Here is an 18,732-nt window from a genome sequence, read left to right as displayed (position 1 = left end):
ACAGTTTCGCTTCAAAAGCTCTCTCCTCTCATCAAGATTCTTTTGCTAGAAACAAATATATATTTTTCTAATTTAAAATAACATAAATGCTGAGTTTACAAAAAAAAAAAAAAAAAAATAATTGAACGTATGGTAATTTTTTAACAAAGAAACATTTTATTTTAGTTAATTTTTATTAAATAATTGAAATTTTTTCTCCCATATGAAACTTAATTTAATTTAATTTAATGAATGAATAAATGTTTGAAAAAATTTTATGGATTATCCCTTTGTACAGTACTGGGACATATACGTCCCACTTTACTTAGTTGTAAATTAAACCCTCTAAATCATCAGTGGGATAATTTAAGTCCATTTGTAAAAGCTACTGCCCTCTATAAACGTTTTGCGATATATATTATCTATGAATACAATTTCTTTTTCAGAATCTGGCATCACCTGAGGCATTCCAAGTGTGCCGTTTGTTTACGTCTTTATTTTTTGATTGAAATTTATGGTGTTTTTAAATGAAATTTAAAGATGTCTGGTGAGTATATTAACAAATTTTCCTTAATATTTAGGCATTTTTCTTTAGAAAATTATAAAAATATAAAGTTTAGTTATTGTTCATGTTTTGAAAAAATCGACGTTTGTTTTTGTTATGCAATGAATAAGTTGGATTCTAGCATTCTTCAAATTGAAAACAGTTGCTTGTATGATAAAAAATGTATTGTAATGTTATATTTATTCAATCTGAAATATTTTTATATGTTTTTTAATGTACAGTCTTTCCTCTATTTAACGTTGTCACTAAATCCGATTAATAAGTTCGTTATATGGAAAATTCATTAAGTAGAAAATCACCTGTTGACGTACTTAAACAACACAAAACGAGTTTTTAAATTCGTAAGCACTGGAAATGATAAAAAAAGCAATTGATACACTTGAAAACTATTATCTACTATTTATTTTATAAATCTTAATCATTAAAGAAATCTGCATAGGAAACAGGAAAAGAACAAAACATTATCTAGTGTTACACTATCATGCTAAATATTTTTAACCAAAAAAAAGCTAAATTTGTGTATAAAATTATTGTTGCATTTATAATAAAAGTAATTGTAAATATACGTAACCGTATGCGCTCTTAACTTTAATTACTAGCGATAAAATCCATTAAGTTTGTCTGAGTTTTTCGTCTGAAATACAAACAACGAGGGAAAGGAATTTTACTGCTTTCTCTAAAAGTTAAGTGGCATCAAAAATCAATTCAAGGTCATTTCCCCCATAAAATGAGCTAACAAGTTTGAAATCTTTTTGGAAAGTGGACCTTAAAGGAAAGTATGTTAAATAGAAAATTCACTTTGCTATTTCGAAGTTATTTTATGAAGAAATTTGCAAAATTTTCTTAGTTCTTCGGGAAAAAAATCTACATTAATCAAATCATTTCTTATTATATTATGGAAGATAAATTAATTTCTAATTTTTTATGTTGATGAATTCAGGGGTCATAGGGGAGATTAGGGTGACTTGATCCCCTGGGAGACTTGATCCCCAGGTCTTAAATCAAAACTGATATGTAATTAAATTTTTTAAACTGGCAACACTCATAAAGTTATTCTTTATCAACAAATCTGGCAACAAGATTTCATTCAGCCATTTTTATTTTTATTGTTAAAATGGAATTTTTGATTTCTTAAAATCAAATCTTTTTTTGAGTAAGTAGTTTGATTCATTTAATTTTTGTTACATATAATTCAAATAATAATCTTACTGATATAATAGACTATCATAGTTTACTGCTTAGTTGATGCTATTTAAAACTAAAATAGTTTGTTTACTTTTGGTTAAAGAATAATTTTTAGAAAACATATTCATATAGGGACACTTGATCCCCATAGTATGGGGAGACTTGATCCTAGGGATCATGTGTCCCCAGGATTAATGTAAAATAGTATAAACAGTTTTAAATACTTTTTCAATGATTAAGTTAAATTTAAAAGGTTTTTTAATGTAATATAATTTAATTTGGGATATTATTTTATTCTTTTTATGTTCATATTTTCACTACAGATATGCCACGTATTTATATTCGTAAAGAGGGTGTTCAACCCAGAAAAAATATCAATGCTGGAGATTTGCAGGCAGCAGTAAATGCTGTATTAGATGGAGCCACTTTGAAAGGTGCTGCAAAAGCACATAATATAAATGTGATGACTTTAAAACGTTATGTAAATAAACAGAAAGCTCAAGAATGTGACATTTCCTACGAATCTAACTACAAACACTCCCAAATATTTTCTGATAGGGAAGAAGACCTTTTGTGTGAATATGTAAAAACATCGAGTAAATTACACCATGGACTTACTCCCATGCAGTTGAGAAAATTAGCATTTCAATATGCCATAAATATTGATAAGAAAATTCCAGAATCCTGGAAACCAGAAAAGTGTGCTGGATACGACTGGTATCGAGGCTTTATGGATCGTAATAAAACATTAGCACTTCGCACACCTGAGGCAACTAGTCTTAATCGTGCAATTAGTTTCAATAAACATAATGTTAATATATTTTTTTCAAATTTGCAAAAAATATACGAAGAAGAAAAACTGGACCCACAATGTGTGTGGAATATTGATGAAACTGGTTTTACAACTGTTCACAAGCCTCCTAAAATATTAGCTATAAAAGGGGAAAAACAAGTTGGAACTGTTACTTCAGCAGAACGAGGAGAATTAGTAACAGTTTGTGCAGCTGTAAACGCAGCTGGGAATCACATACCACCATATATGATATTTCCCAGAGTTAAGTGGCAAGACCGAATGACACAAGGTGCTCCACCAGGAACAACAGGAGTGCCACATGTAACAGGCTGGATGAATAGTGTTAATTTTGTAAGATTTTTACAGCACTTTGTAAAAAATTTAAGATGTAATCAAAACAACAAAGTATTAATCATTATGGACAACCATGACAGTCATATAAGCATTGAGAGTTTGAACTATGCAAAAGAGAATGGAATAATTTTATTAACTATACCCCCACATACATCCCACAAGTTGCAGCCACTAGATCGTACTGTATATGGACCACTTAAAAGGTACTTTAATGTAGCAGCTCAAGACTGGATGACTAATCATCCTGCTCAAAGGATAACAATTTATCAAATATCTGAATTAATCGGAATTGCCTATCCTAAAGCCATGACACCAACTAACATAATCAGGGTTGGGTTTTTGACGTCAAAAAGTGGTTTTTGACATGACAAGGGTATAATACTGGTTTAAACCGTCAAAAACCCGTCAAAAATGTCAAAAACTAAAGTTTGCCAAAAAAATATATAAACTTCAAAACTACCAACAGTTGCCATGCATTATATTGAAATTTAATTATACTATAGGTAATCAGCAGGTTTTAAAATATTTTTTAATGAAAATTAAGGTAAAAGACCAGATTTAAAATCTCAGAAATTTATATTCAAATGCATGTGCAGAAAAATTTTGCACAAAATTTTTTAAATATTTATATTTTGAAAAAAAAAATTTTTTTTTTGATACTTAAGAAAATTAAAAGTTTATTACTATGCATTTTTGACATATAAGGAACATATAACTAATATTTATAAGGAACTTACAAGTTATGTTGTATAAATACAAACTTGATACAAGTGTATGAAAAAAAATTTTAATGTTATACCGAATATCCTTATTATCCAGTATGTTAATTTGAATTTAAAGGTAGTTATATTGTGAATAATGATAAATATAATTCATATTGTTTATTATATTTATTTATAATTACTACACTTTTCATTTTAAAACAATTTTTACCTCTTAATTTTTTCCCCCACTTGTATTAAGAATACAAATAATGCATATCTTGAAAGCAAGAAGTAATTATTCAACAGCTGAATATTTAAATATTCAACAAAACTATGTATATAGTATTCAGCAAAATGAAATTCACAAGTATTTGGATAAACTAAATTTTCAGCATAGTAAATGAATGGGCTGAATATACTGTAAATCGACACTAACTACTCTGTGTATTTAACAGAAAGCACTTAAATTTGTATTGTCTTATGTTAAAAAGATTATTAAGAAGATTTAAAAGAATATTAAAAAGATTTTTCTTTAAAAGATGTCTAATGTACAAAACTGCTAATGTTTATCTTTAAAAATGTCTAATTTTTAGTATAATCTATACTATACACTAAATTTGGTTATAAATAAATTTCTTAATAATATCACTGCAGATTTTCAATAACACTAAAATGAATACATAATATTACAAAAGATGTGAGCTTTCAAAAGTACAAGATTTTGGTTACTATTCAAAATATAAGTGTTTCTTCAAAATTTTAAATTTATTTTTTCTACAACATATTTAGAAACACTATCCTTTATAAAAAATATATAAATTTTATGTATTAATTAAATTTCACATATAAATATAGGTTTTTGACATTTTCGACATTTTTGACAGTGAGGTTTTTGACGTGACAGTTTAAACCATGGTTTAAACTGTCAAAAACTGTCACATGTCAAAAACCTGCCAACCCTGAACATAATAAATGGATTTAAAATCACAGGCATTTACCCTTTGAATAGAAATATTTTCTCAGAAGATGAATTTTTATCATCTTATGTTACAGATCAACCACAAAATCCAACAAGCAGTAACACACCTACAGGTGAACCAAATATATTAACGCCAGAGGATATACAACCATTTCCTAAAGTTTCGGTTCATAGTATGAGACAATCGCGAGGAAGAAAAAAAGGCTATTCAAAAATTTTGACAAGTACACCAATTAAAAAACAGATTGAAGAAGAAATACAAGGTCGTCAGCAGAATAAAAAATCAAAATCGAGAAAAATTTGTTTTAAACCAAGTAAGATTACTAAAAAAGAAAACTCTGAATCTTCAGAAAGTTATGAGAGTTACAGTATTCATGATTCGACAGAATCTGAATCTTTTAGTGGATGGTCAGATGAAACCGATGAAGATCCATTAATTGTTTCATTTGATGTAAATGATTTTGTTATTGTTCAATTTCAAGGAAAGAAGAAAATCTCTCATTTTATAGGAAAAATTGAAAAGAAAATTTCACCATCTGAATCTGAGGTTAACTTCTTAAGAAAACGAGGACTTAATTCAAATCAATTTATTTATCCAGAAAAGATTGACATTAGTGTTGTGGATAATGAAAATATTGTGAAAAAATTACCAAAACCAACTATGCTTGGTGGAACTCTTCGAACTGCTACAGTTTTAACATTTATGTTTGACTTTTCTTGCTTTGAAAATATTTCTTAATTAGAATAATTGCTTATCATCCATATAGAAAGCAATAATTTTCATTAAATGTAGATTTTTCTTCATGAGTTTTTCCGACTTTTATTCTCATTTACAAATCATGTGAAAATAAATTTGATATAAAACAATTTCTGACATTTAAATGCACCAATATTTCAAGGATTAAGTCTCCCTTGGTAAGGGATCAAGTCACCCTGTTATTAGGGAGACTTGATCCTTTTTTCAATGTTTTTTTAAAAATGAATTATTAATTTAAAAATGATTTTATAAAAGTAAAATAAAATATTACAGCATAGCAAATTGTTGAGGCTTTAATAACAACTCAATACATTTGACTAAAAACTTTTTTTTTTCAAAATAAAAATTAAAAATTGCAAAAAAAATGTCAAGGGGATCAAGTCACCCTAATCTCCCCTACTCTTATTTCTTGTTTTCAACAGGTGCAGTAATAAACTTTGTAGGGGTTAGTTCACAATTATTGATGTGCCTCTTTTATTTAGTTCTTAAAATGATCAATTCTAATCTTGTCTTTTAATTGGGGAAATTAGGTTTATTCACTAAAGCACATTAAGCAGCATATTTACTGTGTTTGAGATTATTTTAAGCAAAATGGAACATTAAATAATTAATGTATGAATAAATACTTTAGATAATTATGTGTTAATGCAACTTCTTTGATAGTTAAGGATTTTTTTTTTCTTTTTTTTTTTTGTCCTTTAAAAATATTTTTTATTTATAACAGTTTTAGACCAGGCTCTTCTTATTTTGTATAGAGAAATGAAAGTTGGTATGAAAACTGGGTACTAACCTTTTAGTTAAAATCTATATAATTTGTATACTTCTACAAAATTCATTGAGTAAAAATTATTGCATCAAATATTGTTGTATTGCACACACCTGTTAATAAAGCATGTTTCTTATTCAGCTCGTGTAGCAAGGTATTCAGCGAGAGCAAAGAACAAAGTGAAATGTCCCGTCTGCAGTTTAAGGATGTCTGGTACAGCCGAAGAAATCAATAAGCATGTGGCTTTCTGCATACAGGTTCATTTATTCATTCCTCTTTTAAATAAAATTTGCTGTTTCTCTCGGTTGTTGCCATTGTCCCTATAACTAGTAATTTAAATATCACAATGTATTGTCAAAAAATATCTATAATAGTTTTACAATTTAACTAATTCCTATTATTCTTGCATCTGTCAATTTTTTCGTTGTCCAAATAAAATTCATCAACAGTCACAATATCGTGTTTATTAATTATCGTTACGTGTAATATTTTTCATTGCTACTTTTTGATATGCTATCTTTTTGATGTTTGATATCTTGTGACAGGGTTTTCCCTAAAGAATAACATATTGAATGTTCAGACAAGTTCGAAAAGGGAGTGAGTTTTTAGTATTTGATATCACTGCAATATGAAGGGGAAAAAATAATAAAACTAGTGATAACGCATCATATGAAGATTTTTACGAGCTTACCATATTATTATTTTATTTTTAGGCAAACATGTTAATTTCCGGATAATTTCTTTTCCAAGAAAAGAAAAAGTTTTTAGCAAGTTAAAACTATTTTATTTTATTTGTGGAAAAGATAAATGTGTTCAAAAGTTTTTATTTTCATCTTTACTATGACTTGGAATATCAAAAACTTTTACAGTTGACATTCTAGTATCTGCTTTTGTCCTGTACCTTAAAAAATGATTAGGTAAATATAAAATTGTTTATAGATTTGTAGGAAAAATGTTATCAATTATGCCATCTATCTTAAGGTATCTCAACATAGAATAGAGTTAATATGACTGGTGAGTTGGAGTTGTATTTTTGTAGTGGTAGACACACTACAGTACTTTCCCATCAAAATTTTTATCTGTGATAGAATTCAATGAGGGATACCACCAGTTGATTTATTGCTGCTTCATGCTAAGCCGGGAGAGCTGTATTAAGATCACCAGGCTTTGAGTGCTGATCGTGAGAGCTGTATTAAGTTTGCAGCTGCTCCTGTGTTGCAAAAAGCAGTTGAGTGTATGTAAGCCGACACGTTGCGTGATGAGGGCAATTATGCAGTCACAAATAGCAAGAGAACTGTTTGATGTTTACTATCTGCTGAAGAAGGCACATTCAAATCAAAATAGGTGTGTACAGATGGCATCTCAAAAGTAGGGCAAGTATTATCGACCGTGCCATCTTTCATCAATCTAAAGGTACCAGAAATTGAGACAATTTGCAGACTTGATCATTACCTCTAGAAATACTGGACTGATTTTAATGACATTTGATATGTACATATATTGATACAATACAAAACAAGTAACCATTCAACAATTGTAATACACATGCATAATCGTGTGTAACACTCGTTGGAGTATTAAATTGCCGCTGGACAATTCTGGCCAATTGCCACAGGAAATGATAATGTGCCTTGTTTCACATATGAAATCACGCTGCAAGGCCTGTATATCTGTGAGAGAGGACCATACCCCTATTATTATTTTTTTTTTTGTTTATTCAGCAACCGCTATTTAATATCTTCTGGCTCCAACGAGTGTTTCGCACGATCATGCCTGTGCATTACAATTGTGAAATGGTTGTTTTGTATTGTATCAATGTATGTACATATCAAATTTTATTGAAATCGTTCCTTGTAGTTACAGAGATAATCGACCAAGTTTGCAAATTCTCTTAATTTCTTACACCAGTGTGGAATTGAGTTAACTTGTTTTATACTAATGAATTGTAATTGTATTTTTGTAATTGTAGACAGACTATAGATTTAACTAAATCTTCTTCTTTTTTGAAGGACGAAGATTCTGATGTTAATGTCGATGATACTGACAGCTTTGAAAAATATGAAATGGGTGATGAGACTGGAATACGACCTATTAGTTTAGTTCCTGGAGGATATAGATGTAAGAATTACTTCCTTTTTTTTTCTCTATAAAACGTATAAACACACATTTTCTTTTGATTAATCTGTATTTTATTGAATTCAGGGTATCCGCACACCTGGAAAGTACACCCGGTATTGAACAAAATTTGTCATGAAATGTCATAATTTTTACTATTTTTTTAAAAATAATCATGAAAAGTCATGGATTTAGGTCACCAAAAAATCTTATTTTTAAAATGGAATGTACCCCCTCCCCCCAATTTCATGGTGTTCGGAATATCTGAATTTGTAACAAAACCCCCCTCACAGTCATATTTTATTGAAACATAAAATGTTATTTTCATGTTCTTTAAAAATCATGGTGTTCTTTAAAAAAAATGAAAGAAAAAACATCTCTAGCAAATTATCTTTTAAACTTCTGTGATTTCAGAATTTTTGTTATTATTATTTTTATTTTATCAATTTACAATTTTAGCTGGAGCAAGCCAGTCATTGGTGAATTTTTTCATTCCGAAATGAGAACAGAAAAATCAAGAGTATTTCTTTCCTTTCCGATGAACAATAAAAGTATCTTAAGACTGTAATTCCTCAGAAAAAAAGAAGAAAAAATTATTTGCTTTTGTATTTTTTTCAGCTATTTTATTGCTTCATCTCTTTCTTTACTCTGTTTTTTAAATTTAAAATCTATAAATATGAAGATGCAGAGTTTTGGTTATACCTATCATTTCAATGAATGTTATTATAATGCTTTTTTAAATTTATTGTTTTGTTTTTGTCGGGGAAAATAGTAACTTTGTTAAGTCATGAAAAATTCTTGGAATTAATCATGGAAAGTCATGAATTTGAAAATCTAAAATGTAGCAGATACTCTGTGAATTCAGCATATTTTTGTATTGGGAATTCAGTAAATTCTAGGTTCATTTCTTTAACACGTTGAATGCCACACTAATTTTACATGCCTTGCCTGTCTGCCAAAATGATTTTCTCAGTATGCATTGCATATTTTGATGAAATATTATGTACAACAAAACATTTAATTTTTGCAATCATTCGTGTAATCAAAATTTACTCGAATTATGTGTTTCTAATAATCTTGGCTTTGCCAGTCACCAGTGACCCCCATGGCATTCAACGTGTTAAATCAACTTGACTTAACTCATTTTAGGCCAACCATATACATTTTATGAAATTTATTGTTATTTACATTGAAATATGCTTATATTACATTCATTAAGACACACAAAAAAGTTTCATGCATGAAAAATTATATTTTATTTAAGAAATTAAATGGGGCGTATAGGCACCATTCACCAAATTAATGAACAAACCATTTAGTTAAACACTTGCTTTTTCTATGGAATTTTTTCATTTACTGACTTGCAACTTTAATCCATCATAAGAACCTAATGATAAATCTCAAAAGGACTAATTATACATTTTCAAAAAATTTCATTTGTCAATAACCATTTTAAGTTGAAAAACTTTGGTAGTTTTAAAATGTCTCAATAGAAAGTGTTTACTTTACATTTCCCAATTACCCTGTGGCAGAATTGTTTTGGGCTTTCTGCGACATGCCCCTCTAATACTGATATCTTTCTGCAAAATACTTTTAAAAATAACATGTTACTAAATTAAAAAAACAGAAACGTCAATTTCAAAGAAAGAAAAAAACTTTTTTAATTGAATACGTAATATTTTTTATTATTCTAATACTATGTAGATAGTCTTGCACTTTGTGGGGGGGGGGAAGACACTAATTATTTATTTTTCTCGGCTTTTGTAAATCCTCATCCCATTAAAAAAAAATCATGACATCCGCAGCATTAACTACTGTTACAAAAGATCGACTTCAAAATCACACAAATCAGACTCTTCAAAAAGGGGTTACTAAATTCATTTTTTAGATTCAGTTGCTGTAACATATAAGACAGAATTAAAAATGTTTTATTTTTAAAACTACGTTGAAATCAATAGTAATATTTGCATAAAAAAAGGACGAAAATTTCTGCAGAAAAGAAAATCAAAGATTTTTACTTCATTACTCTTTCATTATTCTCAAATGACAACAGAAAAATCACTAATATTTCTTTTTTCACTCCAATGCGCAAGAAAGGCATTGTTTGACTATAATTCTGTGGAGATAAGAAAATTCTTTTGAAAATTTCTGAAGAAAAGACATCTATTACAATTTAATTATTTCATAAAATTCCACTTTTTAGCCAAACTTTTCCATGTTTCCATTCTTCTCATTCTATTATTTGTCATACCTGCTAAGTCTCCCGTTTATTAACAAAGACTCCTGTATTTTACGACTATCTCCTGTTTACTTGTATATTCTCAATTTTCTCCGGATTTGTCTAAGAAATTTTGGTGATACGAGTAAAATATCTACTGAGGAAAAAGATGCTTCTCTTATTCTTCAATAGATGGTACTATTGCCACTTCTACATCATGTTGAATGTTTACAGTTTAAGTAATTATAAATAATGGTTTAAAAAATCTTCTTTAGATGAAGATTTATATACATTTTTTGTTACTTCCTAAATGTAATTATTGTATATTATTTCCAATTTTGACTTACATAATTATGCATGATGTATCAAAACTTTACTCGTAGCCCAAAAAAATTTTACTACTAAATTCTTCGTTTTATTATTTTTCCAATGTTGGCGGGTATCATATGTTTTTGCTCAGAAAATGTTATATTTGACCAAACAAATAAAGTAAAGACATTTTCTTATGAAAAATTGCATAGTATAGATAAAATACAGTATGGATTACCTGATATATCTTGAAAAGTCATGGAATTTTTTTCTTAAAATTGAGTGAGAACCCTGTTTATTTTTTAAAGAAGCATATAAGTTATTTCTAATTTGCATAAATTGTTTGTACATACTTTTGTAATTGTTTGTAAATACTTTTTAAAGTTTTTCCTTCCCTTTTCTTAAAGTCAAAAAATTATTTAAAAGATTTTAAGAGAGATACATACCTTCCAAACCTCCTGCTTTTTAACGAATACTCCTGTATTTTACGACTATCTCCTGTTTACCCGTACATTATCAGATTTCTACGTATTTATTGAAGAAATTTTTTATAAAAACTTTGGGGATAAAATATTTACTGATGGCAAAAATACTTCTCTTATTCCTCAACAGATGTTGCCAGTACTGCAGTATGTTGAGTGTTAATAGTTAAAGTCTAGCCATGATGGCTCAGGGGTGTTCACCTTCCAATGAGGGTTCGAATCCTAACGATGACTCTGCTCCCGGCTCTCTCACCGGCTAGAGGTTAAAAATATCATCAGTGGTCATGAGTTAGAGTACCCTTGCCGTGAGGCTAACCATGAAAGGTCTTCATGGTTTTCCTCTCCATGTAATGCAAAGACGGGTTAGTTCCCTTGTCTTCTGGATTGGGTTCAAAATTGCAAGACTACGGAGTCGAATATTCATAGTCGTAAACCTGAAATTGGGTCGACTGTTCAACGACGGTTATTAACTATAAATGACGGTTATTAACTAATAGTTTAAGTAACTATAAATAATATTTTTTTTCAGAAAAATTTTAGATTAAAATTTATATACATATTTTTTACTTCGCTAAATGTGAGTGCTTATATTAATTCCAATTTTGAATTTCCCTTTTTTCCTTACGTTATTATGCATGATGTATCAAAACTTTACTTGTAACCTAAAAAATTTCGCTAGTGAAATCCTCGTTATTTTATTTCTTCAGTGTTGGCAGGTTTAATCATTATTTTTTTAATTCATAGCTCATTTATTCATTTCAATTATATGTAATAAAAAAAAAATTTACCAAAATTTATTAGATGTCAAAAGCATCAGTAATAGTATAACAATTTTTACAGTTCCCCTAATAAAACAAATAAATGCCTTTTACCTATTAACTTTGCTTTTTACTACATAGATATTGTTTTAATATTTCAGTTAGAACCTATTACTGGAATTAATTGTCATCCTTGGCCTTCTAAACAAATTAGTACTACTTTTCTGATAACTTTAATTTTTAGTACGTAGCAGTTTCATTGTTTTCAACCTTTTTTATTGATTTTAATTACATAGGTTTATAGAAACATTTTTTAAAGCATATATCTATAAAAAATTTAACGCAATTTCAGATAATACAAATTTAGTCACTGTCTATGCTATATTGTTTTAATATTTCAGTTAGAACCTATTACTGGAATTAATTGTCATCCTTGGCCTTCTAAACAAATTAGTACTACTTTACTGAAAACTTTAATTTTTAGTACGTAGCAGTTTCATTGTTTTCAACCTTTTTTATTGATTTTAATTACATAGGTTTATAGAAACATTTTTTAAAGCATATATCTATAAAAAATTTAACGCAATTTCAGATAATACAAATTTAGTCACTGTCTATGCTATATTGTTTTAATATTTCAGTTAGAACCTATTACTGGAATTAATTGTCATCCTTGGCCTTCTAAACAAATTAGTACTACTTTTCTGATAACTTTAATTTTTAGTACGTATCAGTTTCATTGTTTTCAAACTTTTTTATTGATTTTATTTACATAGGTTTATAGAAACATTTTTTAAAGCATATATCTATAAAAAATTTTAACGCAGTTTCAGATAATACAAATTTAGTGACTCACTGTCTATGCTACCGTCTTCACATTAATCAATGAGCATATCTGACATAGGAAACAAAAAATAATTAAATATTAATAAACGTGTAATAAGCACCTTTTTCAATTACTCTGAGCTATAACCTAGCAAACATCACTAATGTTATTTTAAAATATGTGAAAGAGAAAAATAGTTATCTGCAATTTCGTACTTATTAATAATTAGTAAAGTTGTAAACCAATGGGGAAAAAAATTTTCAAGCATTTCTCTTTAACGAAATAATTGAAATTTTCAAATGACTTTAGAAGCTGTAACTGGACCTTTTCCCTACTGTCCAAGTGTCAGGACACTAGAAATGCTGAACCAAGTTACAAATTTTATTAAAAATTTAATAAGGGACATTCACTAATTTACATTTGTAAGATGTTCTTAGTTTGCTTGATTCCTTACATATCTTTATAAATTCAGTATGATCGATAATATTAATCTTGTTAATGTTTTTGGTCAATGTACATTTATAAATAACTCTTATTTAAATCTAAAATATTCAATCGATAACTTTTTTAAATAATATTTTAACTAATTATTAATTTGAATTAAAATTATTTTTTACATAATCAAATAAAGTTGTTATTAAATTTAAAAATAGAGTAAAATCTCAATATGAATTTGTGCATAAATTGTTATTATTGTGGAGCTCTTTAAAAAGAAAAAAGCCTTTTCTCAGAAACTAGTTATTTTATTATGATCATGTAAAGTCTGTGAAAATGATTTTGCATTATGTTGGCAGGTATATATAAGAAATACTTTTTTTTTTCTTTCGAAATTAAGGTGATTAATGTGGTTTTTCTTTGTAGGAATCTTATACAAAACCTGTTGTATCCACCACCTGTTGGCATGTGCATTGTGAAGAATGTAGGCTCATGACAATGGTAACTATATTTCCTTCCTCAGAAAGCACTTACTTAAGCCTTCTAATAAAAGATATATTAATAATCTTTTTTTTTTAATTACTGAACAAAACTTTCATAAATGCAGATTTAGCAATTTTTAAATCAATACAAATCTTTAGTATTTTAAAAACTTTTCAAACAAAAAACAATATTTAATATTAACTTAATAAATTAAATTTACATTTTTTATTTTTTACATTTGTTTTTTCCTCTCACTGTTGTGTTACTATAAGCTGTTATGTTAAAAAATGCTATAAAAAAAATGGTCAAGTTTATATTTTTGGTTTCTTTTATGATTTAGTTTTTATTCAATTCCTATTATTAGAGTTCACACTCTCCCTATTATCTTGTTCAAATTTTCAATCGTTGATAAAATACTTTTTTTTCCATCCACTCAAGTTCAAATACATTTTGTTTTTAAACTTGTAGTGGGTGTGACACTTGATGCTAATACAGTTTTTTCAATTACTAATTCATTCATTAAATGTAATTAATTAATTTTAGTTTTACTTGATAAGAAAAATTGTAATTATTTAATAAAAAGTAACTAAAATAAAATTTTTCTAGTTTACTTTTTTTTTTTTTATTCTACTTGAAGTAAAATATTTAATTTTTTGAACATTTAAATAAATTAAAACTATGTAATTCTGTTTCAATTGATGTGTAAGTTTTTTTCTTTTGTGATATATTTTATAGCATTTTGACAAATGTATAGAATATTTACGTATATATATATATATTCAAAAGTAGAGAAAACATGGAAAATATTACAGAACAAAGAAAAAAGGGGGGAAATTAATAAAAATTCGGAAAATAAAAGATTATATTTTATTTTATAAAATTATTAGAAAAGATTTTATAATTTTTTGCGGATTTTTATAATTTTTTTTCGGATTTCTATTACTATTTTTCTTTTTTTCATTGTTCTGTAATTTTTTCCATTTTTTCTCTACTTTTTGAACTTATTTTATCAGTTCTATTTGCTTGCAGCTTATGCACAGTAAATAAAACTTATTGTTTTTCTTAATTTTCTTTGTTTTTTTCTTTTTGTATTTATTTATTATGCTATATGTATATATATATATATTGTTGCTTTAACGCTATATGATATACCAAATATGGTACAGAAACGTTAGTTTTTGGTTCGACAATTGATTGTTAGGTGGAGCACTGGCAGTATGAATTTCTTAATTGGCTTTTAAATATAGATCTATATTTCAGATATGCTACAGCAGTTTTGTAAAAACAGCTGAACTTTTAGCGCTATAATGCAACAATTATATTTACTATGTTAAATAAACATGATCACTATACTTTGTACATAAATTAGATTCAATTATTTTAACAATTCAATACGTACAAACAGAGAATGAGGATATGAGAAAAAGCAAGCAACTACTTTACAAAGAAAATTATGTTAACTTCATTCTTTTGTTTTCAGTACTTTTAACCATTGATACAAGCTTCCTTTTGTGTTTAATTTGCTGAATTATTTATTGTTTAATTTGTTTATTTCTAATAGTTTTAATTTTATTGTTGGAAATGATTTTTTCTTTTAAAACAATTCTTGCTTAACCTCCAAATCTTTTTGATATGTCATTCTTGCTAATTTTAATTTATGACACAACTTGCCATGAAGGTTGGACAAAATAACAGAAACACTTCTATGCAAACAGATTTTTTAATATTTTTCAAAAAATACTTAAAAAATTATTTAGTAACTTTAGATGTGTTTAGTTCATGCGATTTCTCATACATATTAATAAAGTTTAAAGCTTTCAAAGGTTTGAGGAACTGGCAATAAATTGCAATCGAAAAATAGTGTTTTTTAACACACTATGCAATAACAGCATAAAATTTCATACGCCTAACTTAAACATTCATGGAAATATAGACATTTAAAAGAAAAAAAATATTGAAAATGCAAAAAGTTTCTAGTAATTTTGTTGTTTCTAGTAATTTAAAATTCCAAAATTGATATGAGGGCTGTAACTGCAATCTGGAAAATATGATCGTCGTTGTCAAGAGAGCAATAAAAATTCTCCTCAATTCTAATGATTTTACTAATAATTGAATTACTATAATTATATGTATTATAGTAATGTAAATTTAATAACTCCTTAATATTAATTTCATTCTTTGCATATTTCACCATGTCTCTAACGGAGAAAACATCATTTTTAAAGACTCTTATTCTATGCACAGAGTGCAAAAAGGTTTCTTTAAAAATGAAACCTTTTCGCACTCTGTGCATAGAATAAGAGTTAGATTAATCATTATCATCAATGGCTCGATAACCCTGGGTGGACCTTGGCCTTCTGAAGAAGTTTTTTCCAGTTTAACCTTTTTCCTTCTAGCGTTTTCCAGTTTTTAAGATCAAAAGGTCTTTTTCTAGGCCAATCTCAAATTTTGCCTGCTCTCTTTTGTGGTACGGTCTTCATCCATTCTGATAGTGTGTCCTGCCCATTTTATTTTTTGTCGTTTAATAAAGTTACTAATGTCAGGTTCTTTATATGATTGATAAAATTCTAAATTTGTTCTTCTAAGCCACACAAACTTCAAAAATACTTCTCAAGACCTATCTTTCAAAGGTACCCAAAATAATTTATCCGTACAAGATAGGGACCAAATTTCAGAAGCATATGTTTAAATAGATCTTAAAAGAGATTTGTACAATAAAACTTTTGTTTTTCTATGAATTACATAAGATTTATGTATTTTCGAATTCCATTCAAACATCTATTGGCAATAATAACTCTCCTTTGTATTTCCATTGTAATATTGTTCCTGTTAAATTAATAGTTTATTAAATAAGAGCAAAAATTTTAAATTCAAAGATATACAAATTTTTATATAACTTTAAATGACAAAATCTGCTGATTTTTACAATTCTGAGTGCAAAATATATTTGACTTGATTAAATAGTTCTACAAATAATTTAATTTATGAAAAAATAACATTTAGAAATCCAAAGTTTCAACTGCATTCCCGACTAAACTATTCGGACCTAATCTTCCAAAAGGTATATCCATTTGGAAGAAGTACATACTTTTCAAATTTTCTCGGCTAAAAATATTATCTGCTCAAATTAGTTAGAGTATACAGGGTGTTTATAAAGTCCTGGACACATTTTGATGTTTAATGACTCATAAAATAATAAAAATAAATTAAAATTAATAACATAAAGGGTTAGATAGACTCAAAAACTTCATGACCCTTGTCAATGAACTTCCACATGTGCCCCCTTTGTCGCCCGGAGAATATCAAGTCAATTTCACGCCAGGTAGCGGCAAACATGTTGGCATCCATAGTGGCTATTGCAGTTGTAATTCTGCCTTTTAAGTCATCAATGTTCGACACGATCCTCCTGTAAACATTGTCCTTTATAAATCCCCAAAGAAAAAAGTCCAGCGGTGTTATATCAGGTGATCTGGGTGGCCAAGGAATTGGACCTCCTCGCCCAATAAATCTTCCTGGAAAATGGTCATTCAAAGAACTACGAACGATGATACCCCAATGAGGTGGTGCACCATCTTGTTGTAAAAAGACATATGGCTGAAGCTCTTCTAGTTGTGGAAATACGAAGTTTTCCAACGTGTCTAAGTATAGGACTGATGAGACCGTCTTTTCTGTAAAAAAGAAAGGCCCAATGAGTCGGTCCTGAATTAGTCCACACCACACATTAACCTTAGGGGAATCCCTTTGTGTCTCACGGTATTTATGGGGGTTTTCAGATCCCCATATACACACATTATGGTGATTAACAATGCCAGAAACATGAGAGGATGCTTCGTCGGAGAACATTATGCGCTTCAGAAAATCAGCAGCATCTTCTATCCTTCCTAACATATCTGTTGTAAACCTCTAAAAAAGAAGGGGGCGCAAATAGAAGTTCATTGACAAGAGTCATGAAACTTTTTGAATCTATCTAACCATTTATGTTATTAATTTTAATCTATCTTTATTATTTTATGAGTTATTAAACATCAAAATGGGTCTGGGACTTTATAAACACCCTGTATATTGTTAGGCACTCTTATCATTAAGGTTGCATTTTAGTAGGTAAAATTTTGATCAAAAGCGCTTCATTTTGTTTTGTTTTTTTTTCTTTTTAAATTTATTATTGTTTTTTTTTTTTCAATTCAATTCCTTTTATTACTTAATACTCTATTTATATCTCGTTCGAATTTGCAATTGTTAATAAAATACTTTTTATTTATCCACTCAAGTTCAAATACACTTTCAGTGGAGGACACTTGATGTTTATACAGTTTTCTCAAATATTAAATCTTCTTTTAAATTCAATTAATTAATTTTTGTTGTATATGGGAGAAAAAATTGTAATTATTTAATAAAAAGTAACTAAAATAAAAATTTCTTTGTTGATTTAAGTCGGAATTGACTTTAAGAAATCTTTTTTTATATTATTTTGCACCACTGAAATGTATTTTTATAATTAATGTTCTTTTCCGTCTCATGAGTCTCAAATAAATTAAAACAAGGAATGTTTATCAGGTCACTTATAGTTGTTTCTCATATGTTAATTTCTAAAATGAATGTTGTCTCAATACTAAATAACTTTTTTTTTTTCATTTATAGGGTGTAAAGAAACTTTGTCCAGATTTAAGAAAAATTTATCTATGAATCATCAGCCACAATCATTGTATATTTGTAAATATTTCATCTGAATTGTATGATGTCCAAAGATTAGTAAATATTCTGTTTTTATATACATTGTTCTGAATTTATTTTTATAAGTTCAAAAAATTATAATATGTTTCGAATATAAACTGCTAGTGAGATATATTATTAAAAATCAAGAATTCTTTTCTTTAATAAACTATTTCCCACAAGTCAGAAAAAATAGCATTATTTTTACAGAATGGAAAGTGACCAATCATAATTGTCAAGAGCAATAATTAAGTTTAATAATTCTATCATGTATTATAATTATTCCTTATAAAAATTCTAGTTCTCAGAAGAAT

General features: G+C 27.8%; 1 long non-coding RNA gene across 3 annotated transcripts; it reads left to right on the top strand.

Annotated features, from left to right (window-relative positions):
• The first annotated feature begins 437 nt into the window (after positions 1–437).
• On the top strand, positions 438–18,479 carry LOC147808320 (uncharacterized). Of its 3 annotated transcripts, XR_015434855.1 has the most exons (6): positions 438–526; positions 6,224–6,339; positions 8,092–8,200; positions 12,126–12,687; positions 13,652–13,726; positions 18,347–18,479. It is a non-coding gene; the product is annotated as an uncharacterized LOC147808320 (long non-coding RNA). The 3 variants fall into 3 exon arrangements; XR_015434856.1 differs by lacking the exon at positions 12,126–12,687; XR_015434854.1 differs by lacking the exons at positions 12,126–12,687; positions 13,652–13,726; positions 18,347–18,479 and adding an exon at positions 8,657–9,880.
• Positions 18,480–18,732: the final 253 nt, after the last annotated feature.

Source organism: Parasteatoda tepidariorum, chromosome 6 (assembly GCF_982258835.1).
Source record: "Parasteatoda tepidariorum strain Cologne lab strain chromosome 6, Ptep-v5.0, whole genome shotgun sequence".
Taxonomy (NCBI): Eukaryota; Metazoa; Arthropoda; class Arachnida; order Araneae; family Theridiidae; genus Parasteatoda; species Parasteatoda tepidariorum.
This window is presented reverse-complemented; position numbering and strand designations above follow the sequence as displayed.